We start from the raw sequence: 23,963 nt of genomic DNA, 5'->3' as shown, positions 1-23,963 counted from the left end.
AGCTAGCACAAACCGTGTTTGATTTAGAGTTCCAACTACATGTATCCATATAGGAGAAAACAGAGTGAAACCTAAAAATTAAAACTGTTACTGCCAACGAAAGGTTTAACCTAGAAGAACGAAATTTGGTGAGCCAAGTGGGATTGGGGTACTGATCATTAACTGAAAGTGTTATCAAGATTGGGTGAAAAAATGTGTGCTGAGATTTCAGGAAACTCGTAGTTTTTTGGAAGCTTGGCAACCCCTTTCCATGAAAGTGATTTGCGCCAGTCTCTGCTTAGGGCTACATCAATAGGAAACAAACCATAGAGATAGAATTTGGAACTACTTGATTGTGACAAGTTTCAAAGAGCTAGCACAAACCGTGTTTCATTTAGAGTTCCAACTACATGTATCCATATAAGAGAAAACAGAGTGAAACCTAAAATTTAAAACTGTTACTGCCAACGAACGGTTTAAACTAGAAGAACGAAATTTGGTGAGCCAAGTGGGATTGGGGAACTGATCTTTACCTGAAAGTGTCATCAAGATTGGGTGAAAAAATGTGTGCTGAGATTTCAGGAAACTCATAGTTTTTTGGAAGCTTGGCAACCCTTTTCCATGAACGTGATTTGCGCCAGTCTCTGCTTAGGGCTATATCAATAGGAAAAAAAAAAAAACATAGAGATAGAACTTGGAACTACTTGATTGTGTCAATTTACAAAGAGCTAGCACAAACTGTGTTTGAATTAGAGTTCCAACTACATGTATCCATATAGGAGAAAACAGAGTGAAACCTAAAAATTAAAACTGTTACTGCCAATGAACGGTTTAACCTAGAAGAACGAAATTTGGTGAGCCAAGTCGGATTGGGGTACTGATCATTACCTGAAAGTGTCATCAAGATTGGGTGAAAAAATGTGTGCTGAGATTTCAGGAAACTCATAGTTTTTTGGAAGCTTGGCAACCCCTTTCCATGAACGTGATTTGCGCCAGTCTCTGCTTAGGGCTATATCAATAGGAAAAAAAAAACATAGAGATAGAACTTGGATCAACTTGATTGTGTCAATTTACAAAGAGCTAGCACAAACTGTGTTTGAATTCGCGTTCCAACTATATGTATCCATATAGGAGAAAACAGAGTGAAACCTAAAATTTCAAACTGTTACTGCCAACGAACGGTTTAACCTAGAAGAACGAAATTTGGTGAGAAAAGTGGGATTGGGGTACTGATCATTACCTGAAAGTGTCTTCAAGATTGGGTGAAAAAATGTGTGCTGAGATTTCAGGAAACTCGTAGTTTTTTGGAAGCTTGGCAACCCCTTTCCATTAAAGTGATTTGCGCCAGTCTCTGCTTAGGGGTACATCAATAGGAAACAAACCATAGAGATAGAACTTGGAACTACTTGACTGTGTCAAGTTTCAAAGAGCTAGCAAAAACCGTGTTTGATTTAGAGTTCCAAATACATGTATCCATATAGGAGAAAACAGAGTGAAACCTAAAAATTAAAACTGTTACTGCCAACGAAAGGTTTAACCTAGAAGAACGAAATTTGGTTAGCCAAGTGGGATTGGGGTACTGATCATTAACTGAAAGTGTTATCAAGATTGGGTGAAAAAATGTGTGCTGAGATTTCAGGAAACTCGTAGTTTTTTGGAAGCTTGGCAACCCCTTTCCATGAAAGTGATTTGCGCCAGTCTCTGCTTAGGGCTACATCAATAGGAAACAAACCATAGAGATAGAACTTGGAACTACTTGATTGTGACAAGTTTCAAAGAGCTAGCACAAACCGTGTTTCATTTAGAGTTCCAACTACATGTATCCATATAAGAGAAAACAGAGTGAAACCTAAAATTTAAAACTGTTACTGCCAACGAACGGTTTAAACTAGAAGAACGAAATTTGGTGAGCCAAGTGGGATTGGGGAACTGATCTTTACCTGAAAGTGTCATCAAGATTGGGTGAAAAAATGTGTGCTGAGATTTCAGGAAACTCATAGTTTTTTGGAAGCTTGGCAACCCTTTTCCATGAACGTGATTTGTGCCAGTCTCTGCTTAGGGCTACATCAATAGGAAACAAACCATAGAGATAGAACTTGGAACTACTTGATTGTGTCAAGTTTCAAAGAGCTAGCACAAACCGTGTTTGATTTAGTGTTCCAACTACATGTATTCATATAGGAGAAAACAGAGTGAAACCTAAAAATTAAAACTGTTACTGCCAACGAACGGTTTAATCTAGAAGAACGAAATTTGGTGAGCCAAGTGTGATTGGGATACTGATCATTACCTGAAAGTGTCATCAAGATTGGGTGAAAAAATGTGTGCTGAGATTTCAGGAAACTCGTAGTTTTTTGGAAGCTTGGCAACCCCTTTCCATGAAAGTGATTTGCACCAGTCTCTGCTTAGGGCTACATCAATTGGAAACAAACAATAGAGATAGAACTTGGAACTACTTTATTGTGTCAAGTTTCAAAGAGCTAGCAAAAACCATGTTTGATTTAGAGTTCCAACTACTTGTATCCATATAGGAGAAAACAGAGTGAAACCTAAAAATTAAAACTGTTACTGCCAACGAACGGTTTAACCTAGAAGAACGAAATTTGGTGAGCCAAGTGGGATTGTGGTACTGATCATTACCGGAAAGTGTCATCAAGATAGGGTGAAAAAATGTTTGCTGAGATTTCAGAAAACTCGTAGTTTTTTGGAAGCAGGCAACCCCTTTCAATGAATGTGATTTGTGCCAGTCTCTGCTTAGGGCTACATCAATAGGAAACAAACCATAGAGATAGAACTTGGAACTACTTGATTGTGGCAAGTTTCAAAGAGCTAGCACAAACCGTGTTTGATTTAGTGTTCCAACTACATGTATCCATATAGGAGAAAACAGAGTGAAACCTAAAAATTAAAACTGTTACTGCCAACGAACGGTTTAACCTAGAAGAAGGAAATTTGGTGAGCCAAGTGGGATTGGGGTACTGATCATTACCTGAAAGTGTCATCAAGATTGGGTGAAAAAATGTGTGCTGAGATTTCAGGAAACTCGTAGTTTTTTGGAAGCTTGGCAACCCCTTTCCATGAAAGTGATTTGCGCCAGTCTCTGCTTAGGGGTACATCAATAGGAAACAAATCATGGAGATAGAACTTGGAACTACTTGATTGTGGCAAGTTTCAAAGAGCTAGCACAAACCGTGTTTGATTTAGAGTTCCAACTACATGTATCCATAAAGGAGAAAACAGAGTGAAACCTAAAAATTAAAACTGTTACTGCCAATGAACGGTTTAACCTAGAAGAACGAAATTTGGTGAGCCAAGTGGGATTGGGGTTCTGATCATTACCTGAAAGTGTCATCAAGATTGGGTGAAAAAATGTGTGCTGAGATTTCAGGAAACTCGTAGTTTTTTGGAAGCTTGGCAAACCCTTTCCATGAAAGTGATTTGCAGCAGTCTCTGCTTAGGGCTATATCAATAGGAAACAAACCATAGTGATAGAACTTGGAACTACTTGGTTGTGTCAAGTTTCAAAGACCTAGCAGAAACCGTGTTTGATTTAGAGTTCCAACTATATGTATCCATATAGGAGAAAACAGAGTGAAACCTAAAAATTAAAACTGTTACTGCCAATGAACGGTTTAACCTAGAAGAACGAAATTTGGTGAGCCAAGTGGGATTGGGGAAATGATCTTTACCTGAAAGTGTCATCAAGATTGGGTGAAAAAATGTGTGCTGAGATTTCAGGAAACTCATAGTTTTTTGATGCTTGGCAACCTCTTTCCATGAAAGTGATTTCTGCCAGTCTCTGCTTAGAGCTACATCAATAGGAAACAAACCATAGAGATAGAACGTGGAACTACTTGATTGTGCCAAGTTTCAAAGAGCTAGCACAAACCGTGTTTGATTTAGAGTTCCAACTACATGTATCCATATAGGAGAAAACAGAGTGAAACCTAAAAATTAAAACTGTTACTGCCAACGAACGGTTTAACCTAGAAGAACGAAATTTGGTGAGCCAAGTGGGATTGTGGTACTGATCATTACCGGAAAGTGTCATCAAGATTGGGTGAAAAAATGTGTGCTGAGATTTCAGAAAACTCGTAGTTTTTTGGAAGCAGGCAACCCCTTTCAATGAATGTGATTTGTGCCAGTCTCTGCTTAGGGCTACATCAATAGGAAACAAACCATAGAGATAGAACTTGGAACTCCTTGATTGTGTCAAGTTTCAAAGAGCTAGCACAAACCGTGTTTGATTTAGAGTTCCAACTATATGTATCCATATAGGAGAAAACAGAGTGAAACCTAAAAATTAAAACTGTTACTGCCAATGAACGGTTTAACCTAGAAGAACGAAATTTGGTGAGCCAAGTGGGATTGGGGAAATGATCTTTACCTGAAAGTGTCATCAAGATTGGGTGAAAAAATGTGTGCTGAGATTTCAGGAAACTCATAGTTTTTTGGAAGCTTGGCAACCCTTTTCCATGAAGGTGATTTGCGCCAGTCTCTGCTTAGGGCTATATCAATAGGAAAAAAAAAAAAAAAACATAGAGATAGAACTTGGAACTACTTGATTGTGTCAATTTACAAAGAGCTAACACAAACTGTGTTTGAATTAGAGTTCCAACTACATGTATCCATATAGGAGAAAACAGAGTGAAACCTAAAAATTAAAACTGTTACAGCCAACGAAGAGTTTAACCTAGAAGAACGAAATTTGGTGAGCCAAGTGGGATTGGGGTACTGATCATTACCTGAAAGTGTCATGAAGATTGGGTGAAAAAATGTGTGCTGAGATTTCAGGAAACTCGTAGTTTTTTGGAAGCTTGGCAACCTCTTTCCATGAAAGTGATTTGTGCCAGTCTCTGCTTAGGGCTACATCAATAGGAAACAAACCATAGAGATAGAACTTGGAACTACTTGATTGTGCCAAGTTTCAAAGAGCTAGCACAAACCGTGTTTGATTTAGAATTCCAACTACATGTATCCATATAGGAGAAAACAGAGTGAAACCTAAAAATTAAAACTGTTACTGCCAACGAACGGTTTAACCTAGAAGAACGAAATTTGGTGAGCCAAGTGGGATTGTGGTACTGATCATTACCGGAAAGTGTCATCAAGATTGGGTGAAAAAATGTGTGCTGAGATTTCAGAAAACTCGTAGTTTTTTGGAAGCAGGCAACCCCTTTCAATGAATGTGATTTGTGCCAGTCTCTGCTTAGGGCTACATCAATAGGAAACAAACCATAGAGATAGAACTTGGAACTCCTTGATTGTGTCAAGTTTCAAAGAGCTAGCACAAACCGTGTTTGATTTAGTGTTCCAACTACATGTATCCATATAGGAGAAAACAGAGTGAAACCTAAAAACTAAAACTGTTACTGGCAACGAACGGTTTAATCTAGAAGAACGAAATTTGGTGAGCCAAGTGTGATTGGGATACTGATCATTACCTGAAAGTGTCATCAAGATTGGGTGAAAAAATGTGTGCTGAGATTTCAGGAAACTCGTAGTTTTTTGGAAGCTTGGCAACCCCTTTCCATGAAAGTGATTTGCACCAGTCTCTGCTTAGGGCTACATCAATTGGAAACAAACAATAGAGATAGAACTTGGAACTACTTTATTGTGTCAAGTTTCAAAGAGCTAGCACAAACCATGTTTGATTTAGAGTTCCAACTACTTGTATCCATATAGGAGAAAACAGAGTGAAACCTAAAAATTAAAACTGTTACTGCCAACGAACGGTTTAACCTAGAAGAACGAAATTTGGTGAGCCAAGTGGGATTGGGGTACTGATCATTACCTGAAAGTGTCATCAAGATTGGGTGAAAAAATGTGTGCTGAGATTTCAGGAAACTCGTAGTTTTTTGGAAGCTTGGCAACCCCTTTCCATGAAAGTGATTTGCGCCAACCCCTTTCCATGAAAGTGATTTGCGCCAATCTCTGCTAGGTTTAAACTAGAAGAACGAAATTTGGTGAGCCAAGTGGGATTGGGGTACTGATCATTACCTAAAAGTGTCATCAAGATTGGGTGCAAAAATGTGTGCTGAGATTTCAGGAAACTCGTAGTTTTTTGGAAGCTCGGGAACCCCTTTCCATGAACGTGATTTGCGCCAGTCTCTGCTTAGGGCTATATCAATAGGAAAAAAAAAACCTAGAGATAGAACTTGGAACTACTTGATTGTGTCAAGTTACAAAGAGCTAGCACAAACTGTGTTTGATTTAGAGTTCCAACTACATGTATCCATATAGGAGAAAACAGAGTGAAACCTAAAAATTAAAACTGTTACTGCCAACGAACGGTTTAACCTAGAAGAACGAAATTTGGTGAGCCAAGTGGGATTGGGGTCCTGATCATTACCTGAAAGTGTCACCAAGATTGGGTGAAAAAATGTGTGCTGAGATTTCAGGAAACTCGTAGTTTTTTGGAAGCTTGGCAACCCCTTTCCATGAAAGTGATTTGCGACAGTCTCTGCTTATGGCTACATCAATAGGAAACAAACCATAGAGATAGAACTTGGAACTACTTGATTGTGTCAAGTTTCAAAGAGCTAGCACAAACCGTGTTTGATTTAGAGTTCCAACTACATGTATCCATATAGGAGAAAACAGAGTGAAACCTAAAAATTAAAACTGTTACTAGCAACGAAAGGTTTAACCTAGAAGAACGAAATTTGGTGAGCCAAGTGGGATTGGGGTTCTGATCATTACCTTAAAGTGTCATCAAGATTGGGTGAAAAAATGTGTGCTGAGATTTCAGGAAACTCGTAGTTTTTTGGAAGCTTGGCAACCCCTTTCCATGAAAGTGATTTGCGCCAGTCTCTGCTTAGGGCTACATCAACAGGAAACAAACCATAGAGATAGAACTTGGAAGTACTTTATTGTGTCAAGTTTCAAAGAGCTAGCAAAAACCATGTTTGATTTAGAGTTCCAACTACTTGTATCCATATAGGAGAAAACAGAGTGAAACCTAAAAATTAAAACTGTTACTGCCAACGAACGGTTTAACCTAGAAGAACGAAATTTGGTGAGCCAAGTGGGATTGGGGTACTGATCATTACCTGAAAGTGTCATCAAGATTGGGGGAAAAAATGTGTGCTGAGATTTCAGGAAACTCGTAGTTTTTTGGAAGCTTGGCAACCCCTTTCCATGAAAGTGATGTGCGCCAATCTCTGCTTAGGGGTACATCAATAGGAAACAAACCATAGAGATAGAACCTGGAACTACTTGGTTGTGTCAAGTTACAAAGAGCTAGCACAAACTGTGTTTGATTTAGAGTTCCAACTACATGTATCCATATAGGAGAAAACAGAGTGAAACCTAAAAATTAAAACTGTTACTGCCAACGAACGGTTTAACCAAGAAGAATGAAATTTGATGAGCCAAGTGGGATTGGGGTACTGATCATTACGTGAAAGTGTCATCAAGTTTGGGTGAAAAAATGTGTGCTGAGATTTCAGGAAACTCGTAGTTTTTTGGAAGCTTGGCAACCCCTTTCCATGAAAGTGATTTGCGACAGTCTCTGCTTATGGCTACATCAATAGGAAACAAACCATAGAGATAGAACTTGGAACTACTTGATTGTGTCAAGTTTCAAAGAGCTAGCACAAACCGTGTTTGATTTAGAGTTCCAACTACATGTATCCATATAGGAGAAAACAGAGTGAAACCTAAAAATTAAAACTGTTACTGCCAACGAAAGGTTTAACCTAGAAGAACGAAATTTGGTGAGCCAAGTGGGATTGGGGTTCTGATCATTACCTTAAAGTGTCATCAAGATTGGGTGAAAAAATGTGTGCTGAGATTTCAGGAAACTCGTAGTTTTTTGGAAGCTTGGCAACCCCTTTCCATGAAAGTGATTTGCGCCAGTCTCTGCTTAGGGCTACATCAATAGGAAACAAACCATAGAGATAGAACTTGGAACTACTTGATTGTGACAAGTTTCAAAGAGCTAGCACAAACCGTGTTTGATTTAGAGTTCCAATTACATGTATCCATATAAGAGAAAACAGAGTGAAACCTAAAAATTAAAACTGTTTCTGCCAACGAACTGTTTAACCTAGAAGAACGAAATTTGGTGAGCCAAGTGGGATTGGGGAAATGATCTTTACCTGAAAGTGTCATCAAGATGGGTGAAAAAATGTGTGCTGAGATTTCAGGAAACTCACAGTTTTTTGGAAGCTTGGCAACCCTTTTCCATGAAGGTGATTTGCACCAGTCTCTGCTTAGGGCTATATCAATAGGAAAAAAAAAACATAGAGATAGAACTTGGAACTACTTGATTGTGTCAATTTACAAAGAGCTAGCACAAACTGTGTTTGAATTAGAGTTCCAACTACATGTATCCATATAGGAGAAAACAGAGTGAAACCTAAAAATTAAAACTGTTACAGCCAACGAAGAGTTTAACCTAGAAGAACGAAATTTGGTGAGCCAAGTGGGATTGGGGTACTGATCATTACCTGAAAGTGTCATGAAGATTGGGTGAAAAAATGTGTGCTGAGATTTCAGGAAACTCGTAGTTTTTTGGAAGCTTGGCAACCTCTTTCCATGAAAGTGATTTGTGCCAGTCTCTGCTTAGGGCTACATCAATAGGAAACAAACCATAGAGATAGAACTTGGAACTACTTGATTGTGCCAAGTTTCAAAGAGCTAGCACAAACTGTGTTTGATTTAGAGTTCCAACTACATGTATCCATATAGGAAAAAACAGAGTGAAACCTAAAAATTAAAACTGTTACTGCCAACGAACGGTTTAACCTAGAAGAACGAAATTTGGTGAGCCAAGTGGGATTGTGGTACTGATCATTACCGGAAAGTGTCATCAAGATTGGGTGAAAAAATGTGTGCTGAGATTTCAGAAAACTCGTCGTTTTTTGGAAGCAGGCAACCCCTTTCAATGAATGTGATTTGTGCCAGTCTCTGCTTAGGGCTACATCAATAGGAAACAAACCATAGAGATAGAACTTGGAACTCCTTGATTGTGTCAAGTTTCAAAGAGCTAGCACAAACCGTGTTTGATTTAGTGTTCCAACTACATGTATCCATATAGGAGAAAACAGAGTGAAACCTAAAAATTAAAACTGTTACTGCCAACGAACGCTTTAACCTAGAAGAACGAAATTTGGTGAGCCAAGTGGGATTGGGGTACTGATCATTACCTGAAAGTGTCATCAAGATTGGGTGAAAAAATGTGTGCTGAGATTTCAGAAACTCGTTGTTTTTTGGAAGCTTATCAACCCCTTTCCAAAAAAGTGATTTGCACCAGTCTCTGCTTAGGGCTACATCAATATTAAACAACCCATAGAGATAGAACTTGGAACTACTTGATTGTGGCAAGTTTCAAAGAGCTAGCACAAACTGTGTTTGATTTAGAGTTCCAACTACATGTATCCATATAGGAGAAAACAGAGTGAAACCTAAAAATTAAAACTGTTACTGCCAACGAACGGTTTAACCAAGAAGAACGAAATTTGATGAGCCAAGTGGGATTCGGGTACTGATCATTACCTGAAAGTGTCATCAAGGTTGGGTGAAAAAATGTGTGCTGAGATTTCAGGAAACTCGTAGTTTTTTGGAAGCTTGGCAACCCCTTTCCATGAAAGTGATTTGCGCCAGTCTCTGCTTAGGGCTACATCAATAGGAAACAAACCATAGAGATAGAACTTGGAACTACTTGATTGTGCCAAGTTTCAAAGAGCTAGCACAAACTGTGTTTGATTTAGAGTTCCAACTACATGTATCCATATAGGAAAAAACAGAGTGAAACCTAAAAATTAAAACTGTTACTGCCAACGAACGGTTTAACCTAGAAGAACGAAATTTGGTGAGCCAAGTGGGATTGTGGTACTGATCATTACCGGAAAGTGTCATCAAGATTGGGTGAAAAAATGTGTGCTGAGATTTCAGAAAACTCGTAGTTTTTTGGAAGCAGGCAACCCCTTTCAATGAATGTGATTTGTGCCAGTCTCTGCTTAGGGCTACATCAATAGGAAACAAACCATAGAGATAGAACTTGGAACTCCTTGATTGTGTCAAGTTTCAAAGAGCTAGCACAAACCGTGTTTGATTTAGTGTTCCAACTACATGTATCCATATAGGAGAAAACAGAGTGAAACCTAAAAATTAAAACTGTTACTGCCAACGAACGGTTTAACCTAGAAGAACGAAATTTGGTGAGCCAAGTGGGATTGGGGTACTGATCATTACCTGAAAGTGTCATCAAGATTGGGTGAAAAAATGTGTGCTGAGATTTCAGGAAACTCGTAGTTTTTTGGAAGCTTGGCAACCCCTTTCCATGAAAGTGATTTGCGCCAGTCTCTGCTTAGGGGTACATCAATAGGAAACAAACCATAGAGATAGAACTTGGAACTACTTGATTGTGGCAAGTTTCAAAGAGCTAGCACAAACTGTGTTTGATTTAGAGTTCCAACTACATGTATCCATATAGGAGAAAACAGAGTGAAACCTAAAAATTAAAACTGTTACTGCCAACGAACGGTTTAACCAAGAAGGACGAAATTTGATGAGCCAAGTGGGATTCGGGTACTGATCATTACCTGAAAGTGTCATCAAGGTTGGGTGAAAAAATGTGTGCTGAGATTTCAGGAAACTCGTAGTTTTTTGGAAGCTTGGCAACCCCTTTCCATGAAAGTGATTTGCGCCAGTCTCTGCTTAGGGCTACATCAATAGGAAACAAACCATAGAGATAGAACTTGGAACTACTTGATTGTGTCAAGTTTCAAAGTACTAGCACAAACCGTGTTTGATTTAGAGTTCCAACTACATGTATCCATAAAGGAGAAAACAGAGTGAAACCTAAAAATTAAAACTGTTACTGCCAACGAACGGTTTAACATAGAAGAACGAAATTTGGTGAGCCAAGTGGGATTGGGGTTCTGATCATTACCTGAAAGTGTCATCAAGATTGGGTGAAAAAATGTGTGTTGAGATTTCAGGAAACTCGTAGTTTTTTGGAAGCTTGGCAAACCCTTTCCATGAAAGTGATTTGCACCAGTCTCTGCTTAGGGCTACATCAATAGGAAACAAACCATAGAGATAGAACTTGGAACTACTTGATTGTGTCAAGTTTCAAAGAGCTAGCACAAACCGTGTTTGATTTAGAGTTCCAACTACATGTATCCATAAAGGAGAAAACAGAGTGAAACCTAAAAATTAAAACTGTTACTGCCAATGAACGGTTTAACCTAGAAGAACGAAATTTGGTGAGCCAAGTGGGATTGGGGTTCTGATCATTACCTGAAAGTGTCATCAAGATTGGGTGAAAAAATGTGTGCTGAGATTTCAGGAAACTCGTAGTTTTTTGGAAGCTTGGCAAACCCTTTCCATGAAAGTGATTTGCACCAGTCTCTGCTTAGGGCTACATCAATAGGAAACAAACCATAGTGATAATACTTGGAACTACTTGGTTGTGTCAAGTTTCAAAGACCTAGCAGAAACCGTGTTTGATTTAGAGTTCCAACTATATGTATCCATATAGGAGAAAACAGAGTGAAACCTAAAAATTAAAACTGTTACTGCCAATGAACGGTTTAACCTAGAAGAACGAAATTTGGTGAGCCAAGTGGGATTGGGGAAATGATCTTTACCTGAAAGTGTCATCAAGATTGGGTGAAAAAATGTGTGCTGAGATTTCAGGAAACTCATAGTTTTTTGGAAGCTTGGCAACCCTTTTCCATGAAGGTGATTTGCGCCAGTCTCTGCTTAGGGCTATATCAATAGGAAAAAAAAAACAAAACATAGAGATAGAACTTGGAACTACTTGATTGTGTCAATTTACAAAGAGCTAACACAAACTGTGTTTGAATTAGAGTTCCAACTACATGTATCCATATAGGAGAAAACAGAGTGAAACCTAAAAATTAAAACTGTTACAGCCAACGAAGAGTTTAACCTAGAAGAACGAAATTTGGTGAGCCAAGTGGGATTGGGGTACTGATCATTACCTGAAAGTGTCATGAAGATTGGGTGAAAAAATGTGTGCTGAGATTTCAGGAAACTCGTAGTTTTTTGGAAGCTTGGCAACCTCTTTCCATGAAAGTGATTTGTGCCAGTCTCTGCTTAGGGCTACATCAATAGGAAACAAACCATAGAGATAGAACTTGGAACTACTTGATTGTGCCAAGTTTCAAAGAGCTAGCACAAACCGTGTTTGATTTAGAATTCCAACTACATGTATCCATATAGGAGAAAACAGAGTGAAACCTAAAAATTAAAACTGTTACTGCCAACGAACGGTTTAACCTAGAAGAACGAAATTTGGTGAGCCAAGTGGGATTGTGGTACTGATCATTACCGGAAAGTGTCATCAAGATTGGGTGAAAAAATGTGTGCTGAGATTTCAGAAAACTCGTAGTTTTTTGGAAGCAGGCAACCCCTTTCAATGAATGTGATTTGTGCCAGTCTCTGCTTAGGGCTACATCAATAGGAAACAAACCATAGAGATAGAACTTGGAACTCCTTGATTGTGTCAAGTTTCAAAGAGCTAGCACAAACCGTGTTTGATTTAGTGTTCCAACTACATGTATCCATATAGGAGAAAACAGAGTGAAACCTAAAAACTAAAACTGTTACTGCCAACGAACGGTTTAATCTAGAAGAACGAAATTTGGTGAGCCAAGTGTGATTGGGATACTGATCATTACCTGAAAGTGTCATCAAGATTGGGTGAAAAAATGTGTGCTGAGATTTCAGGAAACTCGTAGTTTTTTGGAAGCTTGGCAACCCCTTTCCATGAAAGTGATTTGCACCAGTCTCTGCTTAGGGCTACATCAATTGGAAACAAACAATAGAGATAGAACTTGGAACTACTTTATTGTGTCAAGTTTCAAAGAGCTAGCACAAACCATGTTTGATTTAGAGTTCCAACTACTTGTATCCATATAGGAGAAAACAGAGTGAAACCTAAAAATTAAAACTGTTACTGCCAACGAACGGTTTAACCTAGAAGAACGAAATTTGGTGAGCCAAGTGGGATTGGGGTACTGATCATTACCTGAAAGTGTCATCAAGATTGGGTGAAAAAATGTGTGCTGAGATTTCAGGAAACTCGTAGTTTTTTGGAAGCTTGGCAACCCCTTTCCATGAAAGTGATTTGCGCCAGTCTCTGCTTAGGGGTACATCAATAGGAAACAAACCATAGAGATAGAACTTGGAACTCCTTGATTGTGGCAAGTTTCAAAGAGCTAGCACAAACTGTGTTTGATTTAGAGTTCCAACTACATGTATCCATATAGGAGAAAACAGAGTGAAACCTAAAAATTAAAACTGTTACTGCCAACGAACGACTTAACCTAGAAGAACGAAATTTGGTGAGCCAAGTGGGATTGGGGTACTGATCATTAACTGAAAGTGTTATCAAGATTGGGTGAAAAGATGTGTGCTGAGATTTCAGGAAACTCGTAGTTTTTTGGAAGCTTGGCAACCCCTTTCCATGAAAGTGATTTGCGCCAATCTCTGCTTAGGGGTACATCAATAGGAAACAATCCATAGAGATAGAACCTGGAACTACTTGGTTGTGTCAAGTTACATAGAGCTAGCACAAACTGTGTTTGATTTAGAGTTCCAACTACATGTATCCATATAGGAGAAAACAGAGTGAAACCTAAAAATTAAAACTGTTACTGCCAACGAACGGTTTAACCAAGAAGAACGAAATTTGATGAGCCAAGTGGGATTCGGGTACTGATCATTACCTGAAAGTGTCATCAAGGTTGGGTGAAAAAATGTGTGCTGAGATTTCAGGAAACTCGTAGTTTTTTGGAAGCTTGGCAACCACTTTCCATTAAAGTGATTTGCGCCAGTCTCTGCTTAGGGCTACATCAATAGGAAACAAACCATAGTGATAGAACTTGGAACTACTTGATTGTGACAAGTTTCAAAGAGCTAGCACAAACCGTGTTTGATTTAGAGTTCCAACTACATGTATCCAATAAGAGAAAACAGAGTGTAACCTAAAAGTTAAAACTGTTACTGCCAACGAACGGTTTAACCTAGAAGAACGAAATTTGGTGAGCCAAGGGGGATTGGGGTTGTGATCATTACCTGAAAGTGTTATGAAGATTGGGTGAAAAAATGTGTGCTGAGATTTCAGGAAACTCGTAGTTTTTTGGAAGCTTGGCAACCCCTTTCCATGAAAGTGATTTGCGCCAACCCCTTTCCATGAAAGTGATTTGCGCCAATCTCTGCTAGGTTTAAACTAGAAGAACGAAATTTGGTGAGCCAAGTGGGATTGGGGTACTGATCATTACCTGAAAGTGTCATCAAGATTGGGTGCAAAAATGTGTGCTGAGATTTCAGGAAACTCGTAGTTTTTTGGAAACAGGCAACCCCTTTCAATGAATGTGATTTGTGCCAGTCTCTGCTTAGGGCTACATCAATAGGAAACAAACCATAGAGATAGAACTTGGAACTCCTTGATTGTGTCAAGTTTCAAAGAGCTAGCACAAACCGTGTTTGATTTAGTGTTCCAACTACATGTATCCATATAGGAGAAAACAGAGTGAAACCTAAAAATTAAAACTGTTACTGCCAACGAACGGTTTAACCTAGAAGAACGAAATTTGGTGAGCCAAGTGGGATTGGGGTACTGATCATTACCTGAAAGTGTCATCAAGATTGGGTGAAAAAATGTGTGCTGAGATTTCAGGAAACTCGTAGTTTTTTGGAAGCTTGGCAACCCCTTTCCATGAAAGTGATTTGCGCCAGTCTCTGCTTAGGGGTACATCAATAGGAAACAAACCATAGAGATAGAACTTGGAACTACTTGATTGTGGCAAGTTTCAAAGAGCTAGCACAAACTGTGTTTGTTTTAGAGTTCCAACTACATGTATCCATATAGGAGAAAACAGAGTGAAACCTAAAAATTAAAACTGTTACTGCCAACGAACGGTTTAACCAAGAAGAACGAAATTTGATGAGCCAAGTGGGATTCGGGTACTGATCATTACCTGAAAGTGTCATCAAGGTTGGGTGAAAAAATGTGTGCTGAGATTTCAGGAAACTCGTAGTTTTTTGGAAGCTTGGCAACCCCTTTCCATGAAAGTGATTTGCGCCAGTCTCTGCTTAGGGCTACATCAATAGGAAACAAACCATAGAGATAGAACTTGGAACTACTTGATTGTGTCAAGTTTCAAAGTACTAGCACAAACCGTGTTTGATTTAGAGTTCCAACTACATGTATCCATAAAGGAGAAAACAGAGTGAAACCTAAAAATTAAAACTGTTACTGCCAACGAACGGTTTAACCTAGAAGAACGAAATTTGGTGAGCCAAGTGGGATTGGGGTTCTGATCATTACCTGAAAGTGTCATCAAGATTGGGTGAAAAAATGTGTGCTGAGATTTCAGGAAACTCGTAGTTTTTTGGAAGCTTGGCAAACCCTTTCCATGAAAGTGATTTGCACCAGTCTCTGCTTAGGGCTACATCAATAGGAAACAAACCATAGAGATAGAACTTGGAACTACTTGATTGTGTCAAGTTTCAAAGAGCTAGCACAAACCGTGTTTGATTTAGAGTTCCAACTACATGTATCCATAAAGGAGAAAACAGAGTGAAACCTAAAAATTAAAACTGTTACTGCCAATGAACGGTTTAACCTAGAAGAACGAAATTTGGTGAGCCAAGTGGGATTGGTGTTCTGATCATTACCTGAAAGTGTCATCAAGATTGGGTGAAAAAATGTGTGCTGAGATTTCAGGAAACTCGTAGTTTTTTGGAAGCTTGGCAAACCCTTTCCATGAAAGTGATTTGCACCAGTCTCTGCTTAGGGCTACATCAATAGGAAACAAACCATAGTGATAATACTTGGAACTACTTGGTTGTGTCAAGTTTCAAAGACCTAGCAGAAACCGTGTTTGATTTAGAGTTCCAACTATATGTATCCATATAGGAGAAAACAGAGTGAAACCTAAAAATTAAAACTGTTACTGCCAATGAACGGTTTAACCTAGAAGAACGAAATTTGGTGAGCCAAGTGGGATTGGGGAAATGATCTTTACCTGAAAGTGTCATCAAGATTGGGTGAAAAAATGTGTGCTGAGATTTCAGGAAACTCATAGTTTTTTGGAAGCTTGGCAACCCTTTTCCATGAAGGTGATTTGCGCCAGTCTCTGCTTAGGGCTATATCAATAGGAAAAAAAAAAAAAAACATAGAGATAGAACTTGGAACTACTTGATTGTGTCAATTTACAAAGAGCTAACACAAACTGTGTTTGAATTAGAGTTCCAACTACATGTATCCATATAGGAGAAAACAGAGTGAAACCTAAAAATTAAAACTGTTACAGCCAACGAAGAGTTTAACCTAGAAGAACGAAATTTGGTGAGCCAAGTGGGATTGGGGTACTGATCATTACCTGAAAGTGTCATGAAGATTGGGTGAAAAAATGTGTGCTGAGATTTCAGGAAACTCGTAGTTTTTTGGAAGCTTGGCAACCTCTTTCCATGAAAGTGATTTGTGCCAGTCTCTGCTTAGGGCTACATCAATAGGAAACAAACCATAGAGATAGAACTTGGAACTACTTGATTGTGCCAAGTTTCAAAGAGCTAGCACAAACCATGTTTGATTTAGAGTTCCAACTACTTGTATCCATATAGGAGAAAACAGAGTGAAACCTAAAAATTAAAACTGTTACTGCCAACGAACGGTTTAACCTAGAAGAACGAAATTTGGTGAGCCAAGTGGGATTGGGGTACTGATCATTACCTGAAAGTGTCATCAAGATTGGGTGAAAAAATGTGTGCTGAGATTTCAGGAAACTCGTAGTTTTTTGGAAGCTTGGCAACCCCTTTCCATTAAAGTGATTTGCGCCAGTCTCTGGTTAGGGCTACATCAATAGGAAACAAACCATAGTGATAGAACTTGGAACTACTTGATTGTGACAAGTTTCAAAGAGCTAGCACAAACCGTGTTTGATTTAGAGTTCCAACTACATGTATCCATATAAGAGAAAACAGAGTGTAACCTAAAAATTAAAACTGTTACTGCCAACGAACGGTTTAACCTAGAAGAACGAAATTTGGTGAGCCAAGGGGGATTGGGGTTCTGATCATTACCTGAAAGTGTTATGAAGAATGGGTGAAAAAATGTGTGCTGAGATTTCAGGAAACTCGTAGTTTTTTGGAAGCTTGGCAACCCCTTTCCATGAAAGTGATTTGCGCCAACCCCTTTCCATGAAAGTGATTTGCGCCAATCTCTGCTAGGTTTAAACTAGAAGAACGAAATTTGGTGAGCCAAGTGGGATTGGGGTACTGATCATTACCTGAAAGTGTCATCAAGATTGGGTGCAAAAATGTGTGCTGAGATTTCAGGAAACTCGTAGTTTTTTGGAAGCTCGGGAACCCCTTTCCATGAACGTGATTTGCGCCAGTCTCTGCTTAGGGCTATATCAATAGGAAAAAAAAAACCTAGAGATAGAACTTGGAACTACTTGATTGTGTCAAGTTACAAAGAGCTAGCACAAACTGTGTTTGATTTAGAGTTCCAACTACATGTATCCATATAGGAGAAAACAGAGTGAAACCTAAAAATTAAAACTGTTACTGCCAACGAACGGTTTAACCTAGAAGAACGAAATTTGGTGAGCCAAGTGGGATTGGGGTCCTGATCATTACCTGAAAGTGTCACCAAGATTGGGTGAAAAAATGTGTGCTGAGATTTCAGGAAACTCGTAGTTTTTTGGAAGCTTGGCAACCCCTTTCCATGAAAGTGATTTGCGACAGTCTCTGCTTATGGCTACATCAATAGGAAACAAACCATAGAGATAGAACTTGGAACTACTTGATTGTGTCAAGTTTCAAAGAGCTAGCACAAACCGTGTTTGATTTAGAGTTCCAACTACATGTATCCATATAGGAGAAAACAGAGTGAAACCTAAATATTAAAACTGTTACTGCCAACGAACGGTTTAAACTAGAAGAATGAAATTTGATCAGCCAAGTGGGATTGGGGTACTGATCATTACCTGAAAGTGTCATCAAGGTTGGGTGAAAAAATGTGTGCTGAGATTTCAGGAAACTCGTAGTTTTTTGGAAGCTTGGCAACCCCTTTCCATGAAAGTGATTTGCGCCAGTCTCTGCTTATGGCTACACCAATAGGAAACAAACCATAGAGATAGAACTTGGAACTACTTGATTGTGTCAAGTTTCAAAGAGCTAGCACAAACCGTGTTTGATTTAGAGTTCCAACTACATGTATCCATAAAGGTGAAAACAGAGTGAAACCTAAAAATTAAAACTGTTACTGCCAACGAACGGTTTAAACTAGAAGAACGAAATTTGGTGAGCCAAGTGGGATTGGGGTTCTGATCATTACCTGAAAGTGTCATCAAGATTGGGTGAAAAAATGTGTGCTGAGATTTCAGGAAACTCGTAGTTTTTTGGAAGCTTGTCAACCCCTTTCCATGATAGTGATTTGCACCAGTCTCTGCTTAGGGCTACATCAATTGGAAACAAACAATAGAGATAGAACTTGGAACTACTTTATTGTGTCAAGTTTCAAAGAGCTAGCACAAACCATGTTTGATTTAGAGTTCCAACTACTTGTATCCATATAGGAGAAAACAGAGTGAAACCTAAAAATTAAAACTGTTACTGCCAACGAACGGTTTAACCTAGAAGAACGAAATTTGGTGAGCCAAGTGGGATTGGGGTACTGATCATTACCTGAAAGTGTCATCAAGATTGGGTGAAAAAATGTGTGCTGAGATTTCAGGAAACTCGTAGTTTTTTGGAAGCTTGGCAACCCCTTTCCATGAAAGTGATTTGCGCCAGTCTCTGCTTAGGGGTACATCAATAGGAAACAAACCATAGAGATAGAACTTGGAACTACTTGATTGTGGCAAGTTTCAAAGAGCTAGCACAACTGTGTTTGATTTAGAGTTCCAACTACATGTATCCATATAGGAGAAAACAGAGTGAAACCTAAAAATTAAAACTGTTACAGCCAACGAAGAGTTTAACCTAGAAGAACGAAATTTGGTGAGCCAAGTGGGATTGGGGTACTGATCATTACCTGAATGTGTCATGAAGATTGGGTGAAAAGATGTGTGCTGAGATTTCAGGAAACTCGTAGTTTTTTGGAAGCTTGGCAACCTCTTTCCATGAAAGTGATTTGTGCCAGTCTCTGCTTAGGGCTACATCAATAGGAAACAAACCATAGAGATAGAACTTGGAACTACTTGATTGTGCCAAGTTTCAAAGAGCTAGCACAAACCGTGTTTGATTTAGAGTTCCAACTACATGTATCCATATAAGAGAAAACAGAGTGAAACCGAAAAATTAAAACTGTTACTGCCAACGAACGGTTTAACCTAGAAGAACGAAATTTGGTGAGCCAAGTGGGATTGGGGTACTGATCATTACCTGAAAGTGTTATCAAGATTGGGTGAAAAAATGTGTGCTGAGATTTCAGGAAACTCGTAGTTTTTTGGAAGCTTGGCAACTACTTTCCATTAAAGTGATTTGCGCCAGTCTCTGCTTAGGGCTACATCAATAGGAAACAAACCATAGAGATAGAACTTGGAACTACTTGATTGTGACAAGTTTCAAAGAGCTAGCACAAACCGTGTTTGATTTAGAGTTCCAACTACATGTATCCATATAAGAGAAAACAGAGTGAAACCTAAAAATTAAAACTGTTACTGCCAACGAACGGTTTAACCTAGAAGAATGAAATTTGGTTAGCCAAGTGGGATTGGGGTACTGATCATTACCTGAAAGTGTCTTGAAGTTTGGGTGAAAAAATGTGTTCTGAGATTTCAGGAAATTCGTAGTTTTTTGGAAGCTTGGCAACCCCTTTCCATGAAAGTGATTTGCGCAAGTCTCTGCTTAGGGCTACATCAATAGGAAACAAACCATAGAGATAGAACTTGGAACTACTTGATTGTGACAAGTTTCAAAAAGCTAGCACAAACCGTGTTTGATTTAGAGTTCCAACTACATGTATCCATATAGGAGAAAACAGAGTGAAACCTAAATATTAAAACTGTTACTGCCAACGAACGGTTTAACCTAGAAGAATGAAATTTGGTGAGCCAAGTGGGATTGGGGTACTGATCATTACCTGAAAGTGTCATGAAGATTGGGTGAAAAAATGTGTTCTGAGATTTCAGGAAACTCGTAGTTTTTTGGAAGCTTGGCAACCCCTTTTTATGAAAGAGATTTGCGCCAGTCTCTGCTTAGGGCTACAACAATACGAAACAAACCATAGAGATAGAACTTGGAACTACTTGATTGTGTCAAATTTCAAAGAGCTAGCACAAACCGTGTTTGATTTAGAGTTCCAACTACATGTATCCATATAGGAGAAAAAAGAGTTAAACCTAAAAATTAAAACTATTACTGCCAACGAACGGTTTAACCTAGAAGAACGAAATTTGGTGAGCCAAGTGGGATTGGGTACTGACCATTACCTGAAAGTGTTATCAAGATTGGGTGAAAAAATGTGTGGTGAGATTTCAGGAAACTCGTATTTTTTTGGAAGCTTGGCAACCCCTTTCCATGAAAGTGATTTGCGCCAGTCTCTGCTTAGGGCTACATCAATAGGAAACAAACCATAGAGATAGAACTTGGAACTACTTGATTGTGTCAAGTTTCAAAGAGCTACCACAAACCGTGTTTGATTTAGAGTTCCAACTACATGTATCCATATAGGAGAAAACAGAGTGAAACCTAAAAATTAAAACTATTACTGCCAACGAACGGTTTAACCTAGAAGAACAAAATTTGGTGAGCCAAGTGGGATTTTGTACTGACCATTACCTGAAAGTGTCATCAAGATTGGGTGAAAAAATGTGTGCTGAGATTTCAGGAAACTCGTAGTTTTTTGGAAGCTTGGCAACCCCTTTCCATGAAAGTGATTTGCGCCAGTCTCTGCTTAGGGCTACATCAATAGGAAACAAACCATAGAGATAGAACTTGGAACTACTTGATTGTGACAAGTTTCAAAGAGCTAGCACAAACCATGTTTGATTTAGAGTTCCAACTACATGTATCCATAAAGGAGAAAACAGAGTGAAACCTAAAAATTAAAACTGTTACTGCCAACGAACGGTTTAACCTAGAAGAACGAAATTTGGTGAGCCAAGTGGGATTGGGGTACTGATCATTACCTGAAAGTGTCATGAAGATTGGGTGAAAAAATGTGTGCTGAGATTTCAGGAAACTCGTAGTTTTTTGGAAGCTTGGCAACCCCTTTCCATGAAAGTGATTTGCGCCAGTCTTTGCTTAGGGCTACATCAATAGGAAACAAAGCATAGAGATAGAACTTGGAACTACTTGATTGTGACAAGTTTCAAAGAGCTAGCACAAACCGTGTTTCATTTAGAGTTCCAACTACATGTATCCATATAAGAGAAAACAGAGTGAAACCTAAAATTTAAAACTGTTACTGCCAACGAACGGTTTAAACTAGAAGAACGAAATTTGGTGAGCCAAGTGGGATTGGGGAACTGATCTTTACCTGAAAGTGTCATCAAGATTGGGTGAAAAAATGTGTTCTGAGATTTCAGGAAACTCATAGTTTTTTGGAAGCTTGGCAACCCTTTTCCATGAACGTGATTTGCGCCAGTCTCTGCTTAGGGCTATATCAATAGGAAAAAAAAAAACATAGAGATAGAACTTGGATCTACTTGATTGTGTCAATTTACAAAGAGCTAGCACAAACTGTGTTTGAATTAGAGTTCCAACTATATGTATCCATATAGGAGAAAACAGAGTGAAACCTAAAATTTAAAACTGTTACTGCCAACGAACGGTTTAACCTAGAAGAATGAAATTTGGTTAGCCAAGTGGGATTGGGGTACTGATCATTACCTGAAAGTGTCATGAAGTTTGGGTGAAAAAATGTGTTCTGAGATTTCAGGAAATTCGTAGTTTTTTGGAAGCTTGGCAACCCCTTTCCATGAAAGTGATTTGCGCAAGTCTCTGCTTAGGGCTACATCAATAGGAAACAAACCATAGAGATAGAACTTGGAACTACTTGATTGTGACAAGTTTCAAAAAGCTAGCACAAACTGTGTTTGATTTAGAGTTCCAACTACATGTATCCATATAGGAGAAAACAGAGTGAAACCTAAATATTAAAACTGTTACTGCCAACGAACGGTTTAACCTAGAAGAATGAAATTTGGTGAGCCAAGTGGGATTGGGGTACTGATCATTACCTGAAAGTGTCATGAAGATTGGGTGAAAAAATGTGTTCTGAGATTTCAGGAAACTCGTAGTTTTTTGGAAGCTTGGCAACCCCTTTTTATGAAAGAGATTTGCGCCAGTCTCTGCTTAGGGCTACAACAATACGAAACAAACCATAGAGATAGAACTTGGAACTACTTGATTGTGTCAAATTTCAAAGAGCTAGCACAAACCGTGTTTGATTTAGAGTTCCAACTACATGTATCCATATAGGAGAAAACAGAGTGAAACCTAAAAATTAAAACTGTTACTGCCAACGAACGGTTTAACCAAGAAGAACGAAATTTGATGAGCCAAGTGGGATTCGGGTACTGATCATTACCTGAAAGTGTCATCAAGGTTGGGTGAAAAAATGTGTGCTGAGATTTCAGGAAACTCGTAGTTTTTTGGAAGCTTGGCAACCACTTTCCATTAAAGTGATTTGCGCCAGTCTCTGCTTAGGGCTACATCAATAGGAAACAAACCATAGTGATAGAACTTGGAACTACTTGATTGTGACAAGTTTCAAAGAGCTAGCACAAACCGTGTTTGATTTAGAGTTCCAACTACATGTATCCAATAAGAGAAAACAGAGTGTAACCTAAAAATTAAAACTGTTACTGCCAACGAACGGTTTAACCTAGAAGAACGAAATTTGGTGAGCCAAGGGGGATTGGGGTTCTGATCATTACCTGAAAGTGTTATGAAGATTGGGTGAAAAAATGTGTGCTGAGATTTCAGGAAACTCGTAGTTTTTTGGAAGCTTGGCAACCCCTTTCCATGAAAGTGATTTGCGCCAACCCCTTTCCATGAAAGTGATTTGCGCCAATCTCTGCTAGGTTTAAACTAGAAGAACGAAATTTGGTGAGCCAAGTGGGATTGGGGTACTGATCATTACCTGAAAGTGTCATCAAGATTGGGTGCAAAAATGTGTGCTGAGATTTCAGGAAACTCGTAGTTTTTTGGAAGCAGGCAACCCCTTTCAATGAATGTGATTTGTGCCAGTCTCTGCTTAGGGCTACATCAATAGGAAACAAACCATAGAGATAGAACTTGGAACTCCTTGATTGTGTCAAGTTTCAAAGAGCTAGCACAAACCGTGTTTGATTTAGTGTTGAAACTACATGTATCCATATAGGAGAAAACAGAGTGAAACCTAAAAATTAAAACTGTTACTGCCAACGAACGGTTTAAACTAGAAGAACGAAATTTGGTGAGCCAAGTGGGATTGGGGTACTGATCATTACCTGAAAGTGTCATCAAGATTGGGTGAAAAAATGTGTGCTGAGATTTCAGGAAACTCGTAGTTTTTTGGAAGCTTGGCAACCCCTTTCCATGAAAGTGATTTGCGCCAGTCTCTGCTTAGGGGTACATCAATAGGAAACAAACCATAGAGATAGAACTTGGAACTACTTGATTGTGGCAAGTTTCAAAGAGCTAGCACAAACTGTGTTTGATTTAGAGTTCCAACTACATGTATCCATATAGGAGAAAACAGAGTGAAACCTAAAAATTAAAACTGTTACTGCCAACGAACGGTTTAACCAAGAAGAACGAAATTTGATGAGCCAAGTGGGATTCGGGTACTGATCATTACCTGAAAGTGTCATCAAGGTTGGGTGAAAAAATGTGTGCTGAGATTTCAGGAAACTCGTAGTTTTTTGGAAGCTTGGCAACCCCTTTCCATGAAAGTGATTTGCGCCAGTCTCTGCTTAGGGCTACATCAATAGGAAACAAACCATAGAGATAGAACTTGGAACTACTTGATTGTGTCAAGTTTCAAAGTACTAGCACAAACCGTG

The sequence above is a fragment of the Spermophilus citellus genome, assembly GCF_964194105.1.
Source record: "Spermophilus citellus genome assembly, chromosome: 7".
NCBI classification, from domain to species: Eukaryota; Metazoa; Chordata; class Mammalia; order Rodentia; family Sciuridae; genus Spermophilus; species Spermophilus citellus.
This window is presented reverse-complemented; position numbering follows the sequence as displayed.